The 18,252-nt window shown below is 48.4% G+C and overlaps 1 long non-coding RNA gene and 1 other non-coding gene across 3 annotated transcripts in view; both read right to left on the bottom strand.

Annotated features, from left to right (window-relative positions):
- Window positions 1-4,244: 4,244 nt before the first annotated feature.
- Window positions 4,245-18,252, bottom strand: part of LOC138567203 (uncharacterized) — a 121,068-nt gene continuing 107,060 nt past the window's right edge. Inside the window, exon 3 of one of the 2 annotated variants that reach the window (XR_011302132.1) lies at window positions 4,245-5,588. This is a non-coding gene — a long non-coding RNA (uncharacterized lncRNA). Of the gene's footprint in view, window positions 5,589-15,834; window positions 16,119-18,252 lie in introns of those variants that run through there. The other variant, XR_011302131.1, reaches the window with a different exon arrangement.
- LOC138568132 (small nucleolar RNA SNORA57) lies at window positions 5,691-5,825 on the bottom strand. Its single transcript, XR_011302504.1, has one exon. It is a non-coding gene; the product is annotated as a small nucleolar RNA SNORA57 (small nucleolar RNA).

The raw sequence follows: 18,252 nt of genomic DNA on the forward strand, positions 1-18,252 counted from the left end.
CTTAGGCAACACTAGGCAACACTTGTCTTGGAAGCAAGAAACCTGAAACCGTACTTAGAGGCTGGTCTCTATAAAAGCTTTCTTTTGGATAGTAGTGCAACCCAAAAGTGTTCAGTCAGCACAGTAGAGCTTGTCAAGGGTAAACTTTCACTTAAATTGAATGGGACGCAACACCCGGTAGCTTGCAATTGTCACGGTATAGGATTTTTGACATCTAACAGGCATGCAATTGGCCCCAGTGGTTGGTGGGCCCCATCCCTAGCACAGAAGTTGTGGTCACTCCACCAGAACAATTCTAGTGTAACCAGACCAGGTTAATGTCAGCTGCATCCTGAGGTTTGAGGTCCTTTGCCGCTATGAGAAAACATGCTTGGTTGTGTTGGCCCCTTTATGTGTGAAACTGTACATTTGTAACTGGGTGGTTTCCTGAAATCAAATATGTTGCAAGGGTCTGTTCAAAGAGGATCCAAGAATGGAGAAGGGGAGATGTGGACCAGAGTACATGCTACAACTATACGGGGTAGGGAGGCCCTGGTATGTAAATTGCTTCATGTAGTGGGGGAAATGTGCTGCATCTAGGAACAGCAAATCTTACTCAAATATCCAGGAAGGTGGGTGGGGTCATCTAGTAATACAAAGACATTAAATCCCAAAAGCCAACACTCAGAAAGAACTATTCAACATTGTAAACGAGACAATCCCCAGAGGCAGGTGCCTTGCAAAAATGCCACCTTGGATAATTTTAATAAAATCAGACATCGGATCATACAAAAAAGGCAATAAAACTGACCATGCAACATCCCCTACGAATCGCAGAACCAGAGAAGACTGAACAGCTTTGCCCAAATGTCAAGAGAAAAACTGATTGGTGAAAAAACCCTACAAGGTAGCCTGCCCTTCCACCAGGCATCTATAAATCAATCCTTGCACTGGTACACCATAACTGCTACCTAAACCTACAGGGGGAGTCACAAGATTTAATATTCTCACATCAGACTTCTCAAGGAAACAATGAGCAATGTGGCAGACCTCTCAAACTACATACCGATCTCAAACATTCTTCATCCAGCAAAAATATATACCCAAGTCTACGAACTAACACTGGAACACAGAAAATAACCAACATAAGTAGCCTTCAGACCCGAACTCCATAAACACAACCTCCCCACCGCATGAGACAGTCAAGCATAACCTCATCTAGAGACTGGAGGAAATAGTAAGAGCCAACAGGGTGCTGGTCTGGATTAAATCTGTCTCAAGCGCAAACAGTATGGATAAAACCAAATACCCATCATGGACACCTGTGGATTACCACAAAGATCCCAATTATCCCTGCTTCTCTTCAACAGCTGTACGACACCAATCAGTGATAAGGAAAACACTAATGGACTGCAATGAGTAATGCTTCTTCCAGCTTCTGCCATCAACATGATCAAAAAGACCATTCCTCTCCTTCAAACACTGTCCATCTCCCTCATATCCAGGATAGGCTCCGCCTACAGCTTATACATCAGAATTCCAGACTACCCACTGAGTTAACGACAAAGAATATAGAATGCAGCCACCAGATTCACAAACTCTCACGAATGGACCACATCAGCGTTAAGGATGCTACATTGGCTCCCAGTCAATGTAAACAAATCCCCTTCAAAACCATGTGCTTTAACAGAACGATCCATGGCCTAAGTGTGGAATTCATACAAAAGAAAGCCACCATCTGTCAGCAGACTAGAACACGGATCCAGCAACGACATCCGCTTTGAACATAAACCATACGCGAGGAAAAGCTGTGACCAGCATTCTTCTGCCTAGCCATAACACTTGCTGGAACACTTACAATTCAGAAAACTTTTAAAAACATGCCTCTCCAGCTCTAAACGAAAGAATAAAGTGAACACAACTGAAAAGGAGTGGCGAGAAGGAGTCTGAATGCAAGGGGTGGTTCTGAGATCTAGGATGTGCCCATCCCAATACAAAGGCCACAGGGGAGGGAGATTGGTCCGACTTAGGGGACCACTGATAAAGGGTTCAAGATAATGGGAAGACCATGGTGCACAGGGAACACACCCCCTGCCAAAGGAACCCATGAGGGTATAACCAACACCAGAATGTACTTTAAGGGCGGAGATTTTAAGGCCACCGTCAGAAAAGCTGGGGTAATAAGGTACTTCCATTAACTAACCCCAAAAACGTACCCTCCTAATACAGAACTGCACACTTCACGGCAACCACCACATGGTAGCTAGCAACATAAAAACACCTACACTCAGTGAACGGTGTCACTGAATAAGCTGCCAATGGTGCATCCACCTCCTGATAGTTTTCCCCATGCTCCGTCCACCTCCCTTCCTTGCTTTACAGATCCACCAGTGCCAATAAACCATGCAGGTGGCAACAGTGCATGGTATAAGAACCTTAAACCCATCCAAGTATGTTAAATGACTAAACTGGTCGATCCCTTTTAGGGCATGTATGCTAATGCGCACTATAGCTGGCGAGTGTAGTTACAATGGTGGCAGAGAAAAACTAAAGGGGGTTGGCGCGATTTTGAAAGATAACAGTGGTGAGCAACCAAATTTGAAAGGTGCAAGCTGCAAAGAGGAAGAAGCAGTATGGGCGTTCAAAAACCTTTCCCATGAATTTCCTAGCAATGTATGGGAGGAGGTAGCCTTGACACTTGTGATAAGTAAAGTCACAGAGTCCATGCATTAATGATCACAAGAAATGAGGGCATGAGGTTTTTACTGTGCATCAATATTCATTTCATTGAAGAATCCGGAATACATCAACGTTCTAAATTACCTGCCCAGCCCCCCTCCATCCAACATCAGACCACTTATCTGTGACATCTACTCAGTGATGTATTACACCAGCCGCTTCACCTCATACAAAAAGCAGTTTGATAGGTGCATGGAACAATAAGGGCGAAAGGTGAGGGGGGAAAAGGGAGACAATACTAGCAACAACATTACTATGTCTGACGACAATTGTTGCAGTGCAAGAGTGACAAGAGGGGGTGGAGGGAGTGAAGGGAAGCGGAACAAGAATAGTGAAAGGGTTGGAGACTGATGAGTGCTGGGAAGGTGAGGAAGGAGAAAGACAACAAGGGACAGAAGCTATCATCAAAGGTCGGGGACAATGATATAAGTGCTGAGATAAAGGAAAGTGAAAAGGGAGAGGAGGGCAAGAAGGCTTGACAGGACGGGTCAAAAGGGGCACAGCTGGAAGGGGGGGCCTATTGGGGCAAAATTGGACAAGGGGCCTAGTGGGGGCACACAATTGGACACGGGAGGACAAAGGGCATGGTGGACAGGGCCTCATGTAGTGGTGGCCGGCTCCCAATCCCAGTTACCTGGATTGGCTTAAGGGCCCAGGGCAGCCAATGCGAGGGGGGAGCAGGGCCAGACCACTAACAGAATTAGATGTACAAATAATGATTCGAAATGGCATTTTTAAACTAAGTGCTGCAAGATGCCCAGCAACAAGGGAAGCAGAGGTAGGAAGTCCAGAAGTGATCGATTTTTGTGGTGCAGCAGCCGTGGGGCATATTTTTTCGGATCAAAGTCAGAAATGTTATGCCGCCAGCTCGAAAATCAATACCACGGCTCCCGCCTCCCTGATGCACAGATTGCAGTAAGGGCAGCCAATGGGATGGGAGGTGGTAGGAGTGCTGGTTTGAATGCGCCGTTTCAAAACACAACGATGTGAACACAATATATAAAAGAGGGAGTGGCTTCGTACACAATTAAGAGGGTCTGGTCGGAACATTACTGAAATTCTGGCAATGAAAATTCGCAATTTCGTATTAAGCTTAAGGGTCCAATTATTGAGCACAAGAGAAAGGTTATCTATTGTGACAAGGCTGCGCCCTGTGGAGATAAGGGACATCCATGATGACACCTAGAGACACCATGTTTTGTGCCTGGAGAGAGGCGGGGTTTGAACCTCATCCTCGATACCAACACTACCTTGCACAGGGACGCAAGGAAAAGCAATTACATTGGAAGAGTGATGGCTGAAACGCAAGGGTAATATAGGCACGTAGCATTGCTTCGGTGAGTGCAAGATGCATTACATTACCTGCTTTGCCTCCAATAAGGCGGCCTCACAAACCTGAATTGGGCTTCGGAGGAAGGAAATGTAAATATTGCTAAAGTATAAATTTAACTTTTTGCTCCCCTACCCGTTCTCTAAAAAATCAAACGCAAGCACTAGCAGATCAAAGTTACACCACACAAGACTAGTCAGAGAAACGTGTGTCCTTTATTAGTTTTACAATGCGTTATAAACATTTCGAGTCAATCATTAGAATTTGTCATTTCCAACAGTAGGGACTTAAAAAACAAAAGCAAAGCCAAGTCTCGGGATAAAGTAAATGAGTGTAGGAACACGTACCATAATGGGGACTGAAAACCCTAACTAGACACTTCCGAGGTCAGCATTTAAAAATTAAAGAGTAGCCACGCTGCAAAATGCAAGAGGTGGGTTGAACAGTATAGAAGGGCGTGTGGGCTTCTTCCCCAACTAGCAGGTGGATGTTGTAGTACCCACTAAAAATATCGCTTTGATGGCTGTTGGTGGGGGGCCTACAACTGACTATTGAGCACACCCATAGGAAGGGTTGTCGGGGAGACAAGAGAAAAGTAGGATGCTCAAGTGTGTTGCACTTCCAACCCATCTAGATTCACATCTCAGCCAACCACCCAATTAGTCAACCACTGCCTTGCCACCATTAGTCGCCATCTGAATCATCCCCCTACAGCTCCCACTTGCGCCATTAGACTAGAATGCACCACCCTGCAGAATTGCTCTGCTTGCTAGCAAGTGGAAGTGTCCCCTCAACCGACACTATTCAATCAATGTATGCCCAGTCTGCCTCTAGGTAATTTCCCAGAACTACATAATTGTAACTAGGTAAACAGTGGCCCTACCCTCAAACATTTGTTTTGTTCTCTTCCGTTTATATTACCCTCTAGCACATAAAAGCAAAGAAACTTGAGGGGCCCCTAAGCTAATAAAACGCAGTTTTTCCATATACAAATTTCCAAAACCACCACCTGAAAAACTAAAGGAAAGTATGTGGCGAGAGGCATACATATCAGATTATCTACACGTGAAAAGAGACGGCCATTGTGAGCATGCTCCACTTCGAGTCGGGATCATTACAAGTAAATCACACCCAAGCATAAGATAAATCCCTGCACAAAGTTTGCAATGTTAAGCGCCACTGCAGCCATCTCCAGCTATGTGCTGGAGCTGTCACAGCCACGTTGTAGGCAGTGTGGTTAGTACCTGTACCACGAGGCATGGCAACTCTGAAACGGCTTCATGGAAGCCTAATAATCCTAAGGCTCTTGGCAAGACAGCCATATATTCATAAAAGGTGAAGACTCGTCGCAATTTCACTACTAAAACCTATGACTAGCACACGACAAAGAAAAGGAATGTAGAAAGAAAATAGGTACTACATAGAGTCAACGGGGTAAACTGTTATAAAACACCAGTCAGCACGCTGCACCAGATCCAAGCACTGGAATGTCCTCTTCATTGGCGGAACAAGGGTGTTCCGAATCTGCAATGAGACCCACCTGTGATGGTAAAAAAAAAATGCACATCAGTATAAGGGAAATGGGGGGGGGGGGATAAAGAGACCAGAATACGACTTCGGGTGATGCCATTAGTAATGGCTTTAATGTCCCAGCGATTGAGGATAGAACCAGCTGATGACAGCAGCTGGCACCGAAGACATAGCACTGGATGTTTTTCTACCTCCGAACATTACACACCTTAGTATGGAATAACCAGGGCATGCCAAGAAATGGAGGCATGCAATCACCCCTTCACCAAAACACTAATACAATAGGCTATCGATCAGCAAAGAAACGGTTACCGTTTATGCAATTGAAAAAGCCGCCCCAAACTGATGCGCTAGTCTGTGTGCAATGAGCGATGGCCACGGAGAATGAATGGGGCAGGAGGTGAGCAAAGGGGAAAGCGGAGTGAAAAAAGGTAATAAAAAGACACGGAAGAAGGGACCTGACGTACAGGAACGTGAGAACTAAACAAAAAACCTTAGACAAAGTGATATTATAGTAGGGAACAAGCAAAAGGAAACCACAAAGACAGTAAAAAGTCAGGTGGGCGACTGGACTGAGCGCAAGCAGGTCATGACAAGAGCAAAGACAGAAATAATGTAGCTAACATGTCTGGTAGGTTAATGCAACTTGTGACCCCGGATACGTGAGTGAGGGGAGACCCGAAATAAAGATAGCAGTGCCCCATCGAGCATCTAAACGGCTAATACGTGTTTTAAGAAGACTCCATATTGATTGCGTCTGCTAGGAGCGTGAAGATCCGAACTCCTGTGAACCGGAGGTGGGATAAACAGAACACCACACTAACCTCTAAGTTCTCCCGTTATAAAAATACTGCCCCACCTAAAGAGACAAGGTTAAGACATGTACAAGGGCGCAGGTGGTCCGTCTTTAAACCGCTTCCTGCAATTAAAGTAATGTTACTGCTATACTAGACCCATACCCCAGCCAGGACAAACGGCAACGTACCCCATTAACATAGATATAAGTACAGTTACTTCGTTTTGCAGTTAAGGCTATTTGTTTTTTTGGGTAAATTGATATTTTTACTAGCAACCTACTCGCGTACGTACAAACATTTCAAACTAGTTTAGTTCTAAATGTAGAGCACATCACGATGACACCCCCCATACTTACGAGACGAATCAATAGCACTGATTGAAGACTCAGAGAAAGACAATATACCGGGAGGGCGGTATTTATATACTCACTCCAGGGAAACTACGCCTGCGCAAAGGGCAGCGGTGTTTCTTGGACTACTGACCTGTCGAGGGGTGATGCCTTTACATTTGAGTGATGCAACTTACAACCAATTAACGAGTCGATTTTGTCTTTGTTGGTAGAGGGACGTCTTCATTAGCCAATTGGGCAACAAGGAGTGGACGGACACCAATTTATGACAAGAAACCTCCCACGTCCAATCAGTTCCGGGTAGGACAACAGAGCAACCGCTACTGGTGGCTGTTGTTCTGATTAATTACCGGTAATCTTCATTACTCCTAGTCCTACTCTTCCTCGTCACAGTACTTACCTCATGAGGCACCCGCCTCCGACACAGGACCTTCTTCTATTTCTTCTTATTTCTATAACTCCTCCCCCACACCCACGTCACTTAGTTTCATATTACCAAGCCGTAGCATGGGACCTTCCCCGCAGGGAGGGTGAGGAGGGGCGTCAGTACTGTGACGAGGAAGAGTAGGACTAGGAGTAATGAAGATTACCGGTAAGTAATCAGAACATTACCTCCACGTCCACTCTTCCTCGTCCCAGTACTTACCTCATGAGGTATACCAAAGCAACAAACGGGGAAAAAGGTCCCAATGAGACACAGAGTCAAAACAGTGCAGAAACACACACCTTTAATAACTCCAATTTTACATCCCCACAGACAAAACTCCAACCCCGAAGGAACCAACCCCAGAGTGGGAGACATTCAACCTATAGTGGTTGATGAAGGTGCTCTGATCAGCCCAAGTGGCAGATCTACATATCTCCTGTAGAGAAACCCCCCTAGCATCGGCCCATGAGGCCGCCAAACCTCTGGTGGACCGCCCCTGAACGTGCGCAGGCACAGGCAGGCCCGAAGCCACATAGGCCATGGAGACCACAAGACGGATCCATCGGCTAATGGACACTACAGATGCCTTACGCCCAGCCCCAGCCGGGCCAAAAGTAATCAGAAGACTGTCAGAGCGGCGGAAAGGGGTAGTTCTAGCCAAGTACTCCAACACCGCCCGCCGCACATCAATGCTATGCCAAGCCACTTCCTCTGGCGTTTGCGGATTTTGAAAAAAGGCAGGGAGAACCAGATCCTGAGAGGTGTGAAAACGAGAAACAACTTTAGGGAGAAACTTCGGATCACACCTCAGCACCACCGAGTCTGGCAGAACCCTCAGGAAAGGGGGGTGACATAACAGAGCCCCAATCTCCCCAAGCCTACGGGCAGAAGTTATGGCAATCAGAAAAGCAGTCTTCAGCGTCAGATGTTTCATATCAATTTCGGAAATGGGCTCAAAGGGAGGCCCTTGAAGAAACTTTAAGACAAGAGGGAGATCCCAAGGAGGAAGCCCCTTATAAGTACAAGGACGGGAAGAAGAAAACCCCCTGAGCAACTTCCCCACCAACACCTCCCCATCCAAGTGCCCATCAGAGTCCCCCAAAAGGAATTTTATGGAGGCCCACTGAGAGCGAAGCGTGGAAACCGCCAGGCCCTTGTTAAACCCATCCCAGAGGAATTGAAGGATAGCAGGGAGGCCAGAACGCAGGGGGGGAATCCCAGACCGCCCACACCAGTCCCGGAAATGGCTCCAATGTCTGCCGTAAGCCTTCAGAGTGGAGGGTCTAAGAGCATTCATTATGGAATCCACCACAGGACCAGAAAACCCCTGAGATATCAGCCTAGCCCGTGCACTCACCATCTCGCACCAATGCACCATCACCCTACACCTCATCTATCGACCACCAGGCCCCCTAGGAGACTTCCAGGCCTCCATCACCCACCTCCTGGCGGACAACCTCAAAAAGTCATCCAAAGCCATCCTCCTTGGAGACATCAACCTTGGCCTGAATGACGCCAAAGACCCTACAGCCAAAGCACTTGACACAGCTCTAGCCACCCTAGGATTCGTCAACACCATCAACAACCCCACACACGCCCTAGGCAGATCACTAGACTGGATCGCCCACCACAATTGCCCCATCACAGTCACGGGCAACACCCCCACCCCATGGTCCGACCACCACACCATCACCTTTAACATCCCTACCACTACAACCACATCCCACCCCCCTCCTCCCTTGCCTCCTGCCCTTACAAGGAGTGCCCGTCAACTGACCAAAGAAAGACTCCTACCCTTCTTACAGGGACCTGCTTTCACAGCCCCATTCTCCAACGACCCGGAAACTCTGGCAAAAAATTATGATACGGCCATCACAGCAGCAATCAATACCATCGCCCCACTTAAACTTCGGAAAACCAAACCCACTAGACACGCTAATGCGTGGTTCACCCAAGACCTTCTAAAACTATGCTCCGACAAACGGGCAGCATTAGCTCTTTGGCAAACATCACGGGATGAGAAAGACAAACTCAACTTCAAATCCCTTGCAATTAATTACAAGAAAGCCATCATTAAAGCCAAAGCTAAATCCTTCGAAGAGAGAATTACTAAGGCCAAGTCGAACACCAAGGAAATGTTCGCCATTTTCAGGGAACTTGAGAACCCCACACCCACCCCCCAAAATTTCACTAAGGACAAAGAATGGTGTGACAAGATCCAAACAGCCATGCGCAATAAGATCAGCTCTCTCCAAGCCAAAATCTTGAACACCAAACTCACACTCTCCACCCACACTACACCCTCCCCACCACCACTGCCCCCATCACCCACTGAGGCCCCACCCACCTTCTCGTTTAAAACCATCCAAGAAAACGACATGATCAACATTATGAAAAACATAAAACCCTCCAATTGCAAAGGCGACCCCTGTCCTGCCTCCATCATCAAAGACTGCGCAGACACCTTGGCCCCTTTTCTAACAGCCTTCGTCAACGCCCCCTTCACCACAGGGAGAGTCCCCGCCTGCCTAAAGGAAGCATGGGTCCGACCCCTCATAAAGAAACCCACACTTGACCCCACCTCCCCTAATAACTACCGCCCCATCACCACTGTCCCTTTCCTCCTGAAGATTCTAGACAAAGCAGCCTACCTGCAGGTCCAGCACTTCCTCGAAGAACAGAACCTCCTTGGACTGAGACAATCCGGCTTTCGCCCTAGGCATGGGACAGAGACCGCCCTACTCGACCTAAAAAACCAAATGGACGACGCAAGGGACCAAGGCAAACCTGTCTTGCTCCTTCTCCTGGATCTGTCGGCAGCTTTTGATCTTGTAGACCACGACATCCTCTGCCACCACCTCTCCTCCACAGCCAACTTCTCTCAAGAAGCCATTACATGGATCATCTCCTTCCTCCAAGGCAGGACCATGCAGGTCTTCTCTGACCTAGCCACTGCATCACCCTCTATCATGCTATGTGGGGTGCCCCAAGGCTCCTGCCTCTCCCCCACCCTCTACAACATCTTCACCCGCCCCCTCTTCCTCATCCTTGACGCCATGGGCATCTCTTACACCAACTACGCCGACGACACACAGATCCTTCTCACTCTGACAGGCGACTATGACACGGACTCTGCTACCCTCAACAACATCTACAACACAATTCAAATGTGGATGGCTATCAACGGCCTCTGCCTTAACTCCGACAAAACTGAGCTCCTACTCGTAGGCTCCCCTGACACCATCAAGAAACTTGACGCTCAGTTCAGCCATTTCACCATTGACTCAATCACGATCCCAGTACTTGACACGGTAAAAACACTAGGCGTCTACTTAGACTCCAATCTATCCATGACCAGACAAGTAAACGCCATTGCCTCCTCGGCCGCTTACCATGCAAAACTCCTTAACGCAATCAGACCTTATCTGTCAAAAGACACTTGCACTAACATAGCCAGGGCCATAACCGGCTCGCGACTTGATTACTGCAATATTCTTTTCCTTGGGACCTCCAACAAAAATCTTGAGAAGCTCCAAGTAATACAGAACAGTGCCCTACGCGCTGCACAAGGCATTGCCAAGAGAGAGCACATCACCGCTGCCAGAAAAGCTTCCCACTGGCTCCCCATAAAGGAGAGGATCTTATTCAAGGCTCCAAGCATCACCCACAAATGTGTCCATCTTGCCGCCCCAGTGTACCTTTCCCAGAGGATCCACCTGGTCTCCTCCACAAGACCCACTAGATCACCCTATGCCAGCATGCTCTCAGTATCCAGGGTAAAAAGGACCAGAGCAGGGGGCTCCAGTTTCCCGTACCTCGCTGCCGTACACTGGAACACCCTCCCTAGCTCCCTGCGCTCTGAACCCTCACTGACCGCCTTTCGGAAAACCCTGAAAACGACCCTGTTCATCTAACAATTACATGGCCTAGCCCTCATAATTGTATTGTATGATGTATTATGTGGTATATCTGATCACAGGTCACTGCCTCACTGTAACCCAAGGCACAACCTGCACACATTGTAACTAAGTCTTCCTTGCAAGTAACAGTGCCACAATGCCCCTGGGCTGCCTGCGCGCTATATAAATTTAATAAATAAATAAATAAATAATATCCACACTGCCCATTGTATCTGGCGGACCCCCAACCGTAGATCCCCCAGAAGGGGACAAGGCCACTTCGGAACCAGCCAAGGCTCCTGGCACCGAAGCTCCAACAGAGAGGGGAACCAACTCCGGCGGGGCCAGTACGGAGCGAACAACAATACAGTCACCCTGGATATTCTGATGCGCTGAACCACCCGAGGCAGAAGAGGAATAGGTGAAAAAGCATAAAGGAGACCCTGAGGCCACTGCACAGAGAGGGCGTCCACCCCCCACGCACCCTCTGTCTGAAAACTAGAGCAGAAGAGGGGAACTTTTGCTGAGGCTGGAGACGCAAACAGGTCCAGAATAGGGGTCCCGAACCTGACACAGATCTCTGCAAAAACCTGGGTCGAGAGGACCAGTTCCACCGAGGAGGGAAACCGGCGGCTGAGTAGATCCGCCCGAACATTGTCCACCCCCCTGATATGTGAAGCCACCAGGGACACCAGATGTGATTCCCCCCAAGCACCTATCTGAGCTGCCAGGGCATTCAAGGAGCGGCCGGAACCCCCTTGGCGGTTGACGTAAGCCAAAGCTGTCGTATTGTCCGTCCGGACCAAAACTGCCCGGCCCATCAGCAACCTCCTGAAGTACACCAGAGCCCGGAGAATGGCACACAACTCTCGCCAATTGGATGTCCGATGGCTCTCTTCCGGATCCCACAACCCCTGAGCAGAGAGGACTTCCAACGTAGCTCCCCAGCCCCTTCCATTGGCGTCGGTAGTAAGTGTGGTCACAGGAGGAATGATCAGGGACACCCCAGCCCGTAGTTTCGGAACCCTCAACCACCACTGTAGGGAGACCCGCAGCGCCAGAGACACCGGAATCAAAGCCTCGAAAGCTTGAGATGAAGGGAGCCAGTGGGAGAGAAGGTAGGACACCAGGGGGCGTAGATGAAGACAGGCCCAGGGAACTAGAAACACGCAAGAAGCCATGTGCCCCTGCAATTTCAGCAATAGGCGGGCCGGGACATACTGCCTCCCGAGAACCCTGCCCAGAACAGTCAGCAAGCGACAGACCCTCTCCAGGGACAGGAACACCTTCCCCATCCTGGTGCAAACCCGTGCACCAATGAAAACTAGATCCTGAGAAGCCTCCAGTTGGGACTTCTGCCAGTTCACCAGGAAACCCCAGTCCTGTAATGCCTGGCAGACCAATCGGAGATGAGAAATGACAGTCTGCCGGCAGGACGCTTTGACCAACCAATCGTCCAGGTAGGGAAATATCTGAATGCCCCGCAGATGTAAGTGTGCCACCAGGGGAGCCACCAGCTTGGTGAAAACTCTGGGGGCAGATCGCAGTCCGAACGGGAGCACCCTGAACTGAAAATGTCGGGATCCCACTGCAAAGCGGAAGAACTGCATGTGCCAGGGACGGAGAGCCACATGGTAATAAGTGTCCTGGAGATCCAGAGATGCCATCCAATCCCCCTTTATTACATCGGAAGAATGTTCTGTAAAGTCTCCATCTTGAAGTGTTCCTTTTGGACGAAGCAGTTCAGGGCTTTGAGGTCCAGAATTAGACGGTACTTCCCAGAAGGTTTGGGGACCAGGAACACCCGTGAGTAGAACCCCTGACCCTGCACAGGGAGAGGAACGGGCATGATGGCCGCCTTCAACACTAATTCGGAGAGCGCGGCGTCCATGGCCAACCTCTTGAGCCGAGACCTGGGAACCACAGTCCGAACCATGCAATGCTGGACAGGAGGAGACAGGAAATGCACTCGATACCCCCATTGTACTGTGTCCAGAACCCATGAGTCGGAACACCACCTTTCCCATACTGGAAAAAACTGCCGGAGCCGCCCACCGGCAATTCCAAACCGTCAGGACTTAGGTGCCGGGCCAGGACGTGAAGAGCGTGGAGGACCCCGACCCCCCCTAGCCCTCCGAAAAGAATGTGATGAGGAGCCAGGAAAAGACCTGCTGGTCACTGGACCAGCTCCAGAGGAAGATTTCTTGGCCGTTGAAGGAGGCTTGCGTCGAAGTTTGTCAGCATGTTTGTCCGCCCTAAAAACTTTGTGCACCTTATCCTCAAGGCAATCACCAAAAAGCCTGGACCCAGTGAAAGGAAGTTTCAGGGCAGCCGCCTTCTGAGACCCATCAGTCTTCCAGTCCCTTAGGTGCAAATGCTTCCGGGCAGATATACCAGCCCCCATGGCCATGGCTGAACCACGCACCCCATCAAAAGCCAGATCGGCCAAAAACTCAACCTGTCTCTGCATGTCTGTAAGCAAAGGGGCACAATCAGAGCCTTCATTGACAGCCTTTTTCAACTCCCTGAAACCATTCAACACTGTTTCAGCTGTGTAGGAACCATAGATATTTGCTCGAAGGGCCAGATGCGCCCCTGCATGAACCTTCGTAAGGCCGGAATTAACTCGGCGGTCCACTGGATCCCGGACGGCCGCCTCCTCGGCCGACATAGAGGAGCGACCCACCAGGCTGGCGAGGATAACGTCGACCTCAACTGGATCAGACAGCAAAGTCTCGCCCTTCAAAGGGTAAAGTTTGGACATGAAGCGGGGCATTGCAATCTTCTCCGGGTCATGCCATTCCCGGAGGATTTTCTCCCGGATATCGGAAACCAATGGCAACCCCTTCCTAGGTGTATGCCTATACTGGCGAATAGAAGGGTCGGCCCCCTCCACCGGCACCAGGGGCTCTGAAAATCCCATGCAATCTCCAACTTGAGCCAGCACCTCTTCCACTCCCTCTCTGTCCAGATACTTCCCTTCAGCATCAGCCAAAGAGGAACAAGAAGAGGCCGATGACTCAGCGCCAGAAGAAGAGGAGGATGAGGAAGACAGACGCCTGCGCTTGTGTCCATGAGTATGCTTAAGTAGCTTCTTCAAATCCTTTCTGGTCAGGGAAAAACGCTTAGCCTTCTTCTTTCTCTTTCTGTGTAAATCAGGAGAAGATGAAGACGAAGAAGAAGAAGACAGGACCAGATGCCTGCTCTTTGCAGAATGTTTTCCCATGTCGAGTAAGCCCAAAAACAGTGACCAAGGAAGCCTGCTTCACCAAAGACCCCTGCACACTGAACCAAGGCTCCACATACAAACAATTGCTAACGTGCCTCTCCCACATTCAAATAGAGGCCAGAAAGAACAACAACCAATAGGAACAACATCAATTAATTCCTATGGCAACATGCCTGCAGCACCAGAGGAGGAGCCCACCCTCCTCCGAAGCACGTGGCTCAAACAAAAAAAAGGAGCCGCCAATCCGTGCACAGCCGCCCATGCAGCATGGCCATGCAACAGGAAAAACATGCCCCCCCTTCTCCTTACCTTAACCCGGGTCCGTTCTCCCAGAACCCGGGCCACGATGCCCTGCGCTGGCCAAAGCCCAGCAGAAACCAGGCAAGGCAGCCTGACTCAACCGGGTCCCAAGCCCCGCAGGGAACCCAGGAGTCTTGCCACACCTGAAGGAGCCGAAGGCCCCGCCACACAGCCGCACCAGGGGGCCAGCATTCGGAGCTCCCCAGCGCCCCGCGCCGGGAAGAAACAAACAAGCCCAACCTGCCAGAGGCAGGAAAAATTAAACTAAGTGACGTGGGTGTGGGGGAGGAGTTATAGAAATAAGAAGAAATAGAAGAAGGTCCTGTGTCGGAGGCGGGTGCCTCATGAGGTAAGTACTGGGACGAGGAAGAGTGGACGTGGAGGTAATGGGCGCTATAGATATACACATATGAAGAGCGATTTCGAATTCAGGATCAGCAACGGCCACAGTGTATCCAAACCTACTCCAACATGGCGCCCGGTAGAAAACTCATAGTGCACTTTTGTATATCTACTCATCGATCTGTCACAACCACTTCGGTGTTAAGTCTTTTGTTTTCTCATTTCACAATCTAAATCTTAGATGTGCTACAGGAAAACGCGTGACATTTTCTTTTCTCTTTATTCAATAAAGATTACCAACCTTTGAAGTAAATGATGGGGTGGAATGTGCCGATTAGAGAAAGTACAAATGTTTGAAAGTACTTTAATAATGGTTGATACTAGTTCCCATCCGAGAAAGGACCATCGGTTGTTAAGGCCATTTCTCAGATGGGAAATAGCTGCTTTCGTGTGAGTGGGCTAGTTCCCATTAGAGAAATGGCCTTTTTTTACCCCTTAGTGGCCAAGTCCTGCATAATAATGGGAACTAGCCTACTCACACTGAGAAGGCTAGTTCCCAATAGACAAATGGCCCTTTTTGCTCCCCTAGTGGCCAAGTCCAGCATAATAATGGGAACTAGCCTACTCACACTGAGAAGGCTAATTCGGGAATTAGCCCTTTTTGCCCCTAGTGCCCAAGTCCTGCTATTTCCCATTGGAGATATGGCCCTTTTTGGCCCTAGTGGCCAAGTCCTGCATAATAACGGGAACTAGCCTACTCACACTGAGAAGGCTAGTTCCCATTAGAGAAATGGCCCTTTTTGCTCCTAGTGGCCAAGTCCTGCATAATAATTCAGATTTTCCACACATTCCTTACAGAAAGTCATAATTCTATTAAAGACACGGAGGCGAAGGATTATGCTTTCTCCACAACTTTACTGTTCAGCAGCAAAGAAAAACAGTACCAAATGAGCATGAACACAAATCTAATAAAACTACAATAACCATGTTTTTTGAGATTTCGTAGTCCATTTCAATTGGTCCTCGAACTGACTATGTGACAAGTCCATTAACCAATAAACAGTCCTCAATACACAAAACTCCTGTCCTCTTTCCCTTCCTCCTCTTTCTTTGTTCTTGCGAGGATGAGTTCTGAACATCTTTGGCTTTTCTTCTCCTAGTTCATATTCCCGATTGTTTGATGTCCGTCGCCATCCCTATAGAAATATAAATTAGAGAGGTGACTATAGACCGAAAATAGGGTGGGTCAATCGTAAAACTCAACTATATATTAAATAATTTGTATCCACATTGAGCATTAACAATATCTTCATAAATATTATTATATTAATATTATTATACATCCTGCATGTCTCCTTAAACTTCAATATCAACAATACATGACATGTAAATATCTCATTCATACGATTGATCGGGTGGGATAATCCTTCACCTCCGTGTCTTTAATAGACTTATGACTTTCTGTAACGAATGTGTGGAAAATCTGAATTCTATGTCAAGACCGGAGGCTCGGATTATGCTTGTTCAAAGCTTACTTACCACTAACGATGTTGCACTTTCCATGGGTTTAAAATAGAAAGTTCTGAAAGTCGATTCATTCGACCAATCTGCAGACCTCATAATGTCCTCTAATCTGGCCCCTATGTTATAAGCTTTAGTAGCCATCGCTCCTCTAGCTGAATGAGCGCCATATCTCTCAATATCGATGCCTGCTTGTACCATCACTCATCTAAGCCATCTAGCTATGGTAGCCGGCCTAACTGCTTTAAATGGTTTACAAATTGCTATTAGTAATTGTGTTACCCCTGGGGCCTTACTTCCCTCGTCATATCTTCGTATGCCGTTAAGCATCTGACTGGACATAATTTTGGTTGATTTGGAAAAAACTCATAGGAAATCGATCTCAACCCTGTCTTGGTCCTCTTTGTTATGAGGAATGTCACTCCGTTAGGTGATATACTTTTCCTATTAATCTCCAGGGCTCTAACGTCAGAGGATCTCTTACATGCTAAAAGACATAAGAGCATGGCTAACTTGCCTGAAATTGCCTTACGTGTCAGATCCTGATTATCTGGCCATGATAAAAATAACCTCAAGACCTTGTCTACATCCCATAATTCACTATATTTCTCGGTAGGAGGTTTGATCATCTTTACCCCTCTTAGAAGTCTACAGTTTAGTGGATGTTCCCCAATCGCTAAGCCTTCAACTCTAGGATGTCCTGCCGATATCGCCGACCTGGCCGTGTTAATGGTTCTATACGCCTTTCCCTGGGCTGCCATCTGCGCTAAAAAATTTGCCACATGAACTACATCCGTTCCATCGGGATGAATGTTCCTCTCCAAACACCAGCTACTCCATCTAACCCAAGCTGATCTATAAGCCTTGTGTGTCCCTGGGGCCCAGGATTCGTTAATGATGTTTTCAGCTTCATCCGATAGTCCTGGCCTAACCCAAGATCCCCTGAAATCGCCCACGCTAAGAGATTGAGTCCTCCTGACCCCACCAAAGGGTGACTGAGGCCTCTGGGGTCTCGAATGATTAATTCTATGTTGGGTAAAGCCACTGGGTTCTGATGAGTCAATTCCAGTAAACTGGGGAACCACACCTGACCTCTCCAATCTGGTGTAATTAGGATTAGAGATGCTCTCTGACGTCTCACTTGAGCTAGCGTCCTCGTTATCATGGAGAAGGGAGGAAACGCATAGTTCTTCTGTTGGCCCCAGGACTGCAGAAATGCATCCATCGCCTCTGCTTCTGGGTCCGGTCTCCAGCTGAAGAAGCGGGGTAATTGCCTGTTCAGTCTCGATGCAAACAGATCGATCTGACATGGATCCCAACGAGACATCAGTTCCTGAAACACCCCTTCGTCCAGTTTCCAATCGCTGGCGTCTCTGAGGTATCTGGAGTTCCAATCGGCCACTTCGTTTTGTTGGCCTGGTAGATACTCTGCCCTCACTGAAACTCTTCTCTCCAGACAGAGTTCCCAGAATTCCTTCGCTAGTTCTGCTAGTATTGTGGATCTTGTCCCTCCCAGTCTGTTGATATATCTGACTGCTGAGACATTGTCCATTTTTAACAGAACGCAGCATTGAATCCTCTCCTGGGTCCAGCTTTTCACTGCAAAGGACCCTGCCAGTAACTCTAGGCAGTTTATGTGGAGGCTCGTCTCCTGATCCGACCACCTGCCCCCTGTCGACAGGTTCCCGCATCGGGCTCCCCAGCCCCATCTGCTGGCGTAAGATTCTATGATCAGGTCCGGGGATGAACCAAATATTGCTCTCCCGTTCCATGCATCCATATGCATGAGCCACCATTCTAACTCCTCTC

This window comes from Ambystoma mexicanum, chromosome 2p, assembly GCF_040938575.1.
Source record: "Ambystoma mexicanum isolate Mex_15411 chromosome 2p, UKY_AmexF1_1, whole genome shotgun sequence".
Classification (NCBI taxonomy): Eukaryota; Metazoa; Chordata; class Amphibia; order Caudata; family Ambystomatidae; genus Ambystoma; species Ambystoma mexicanum.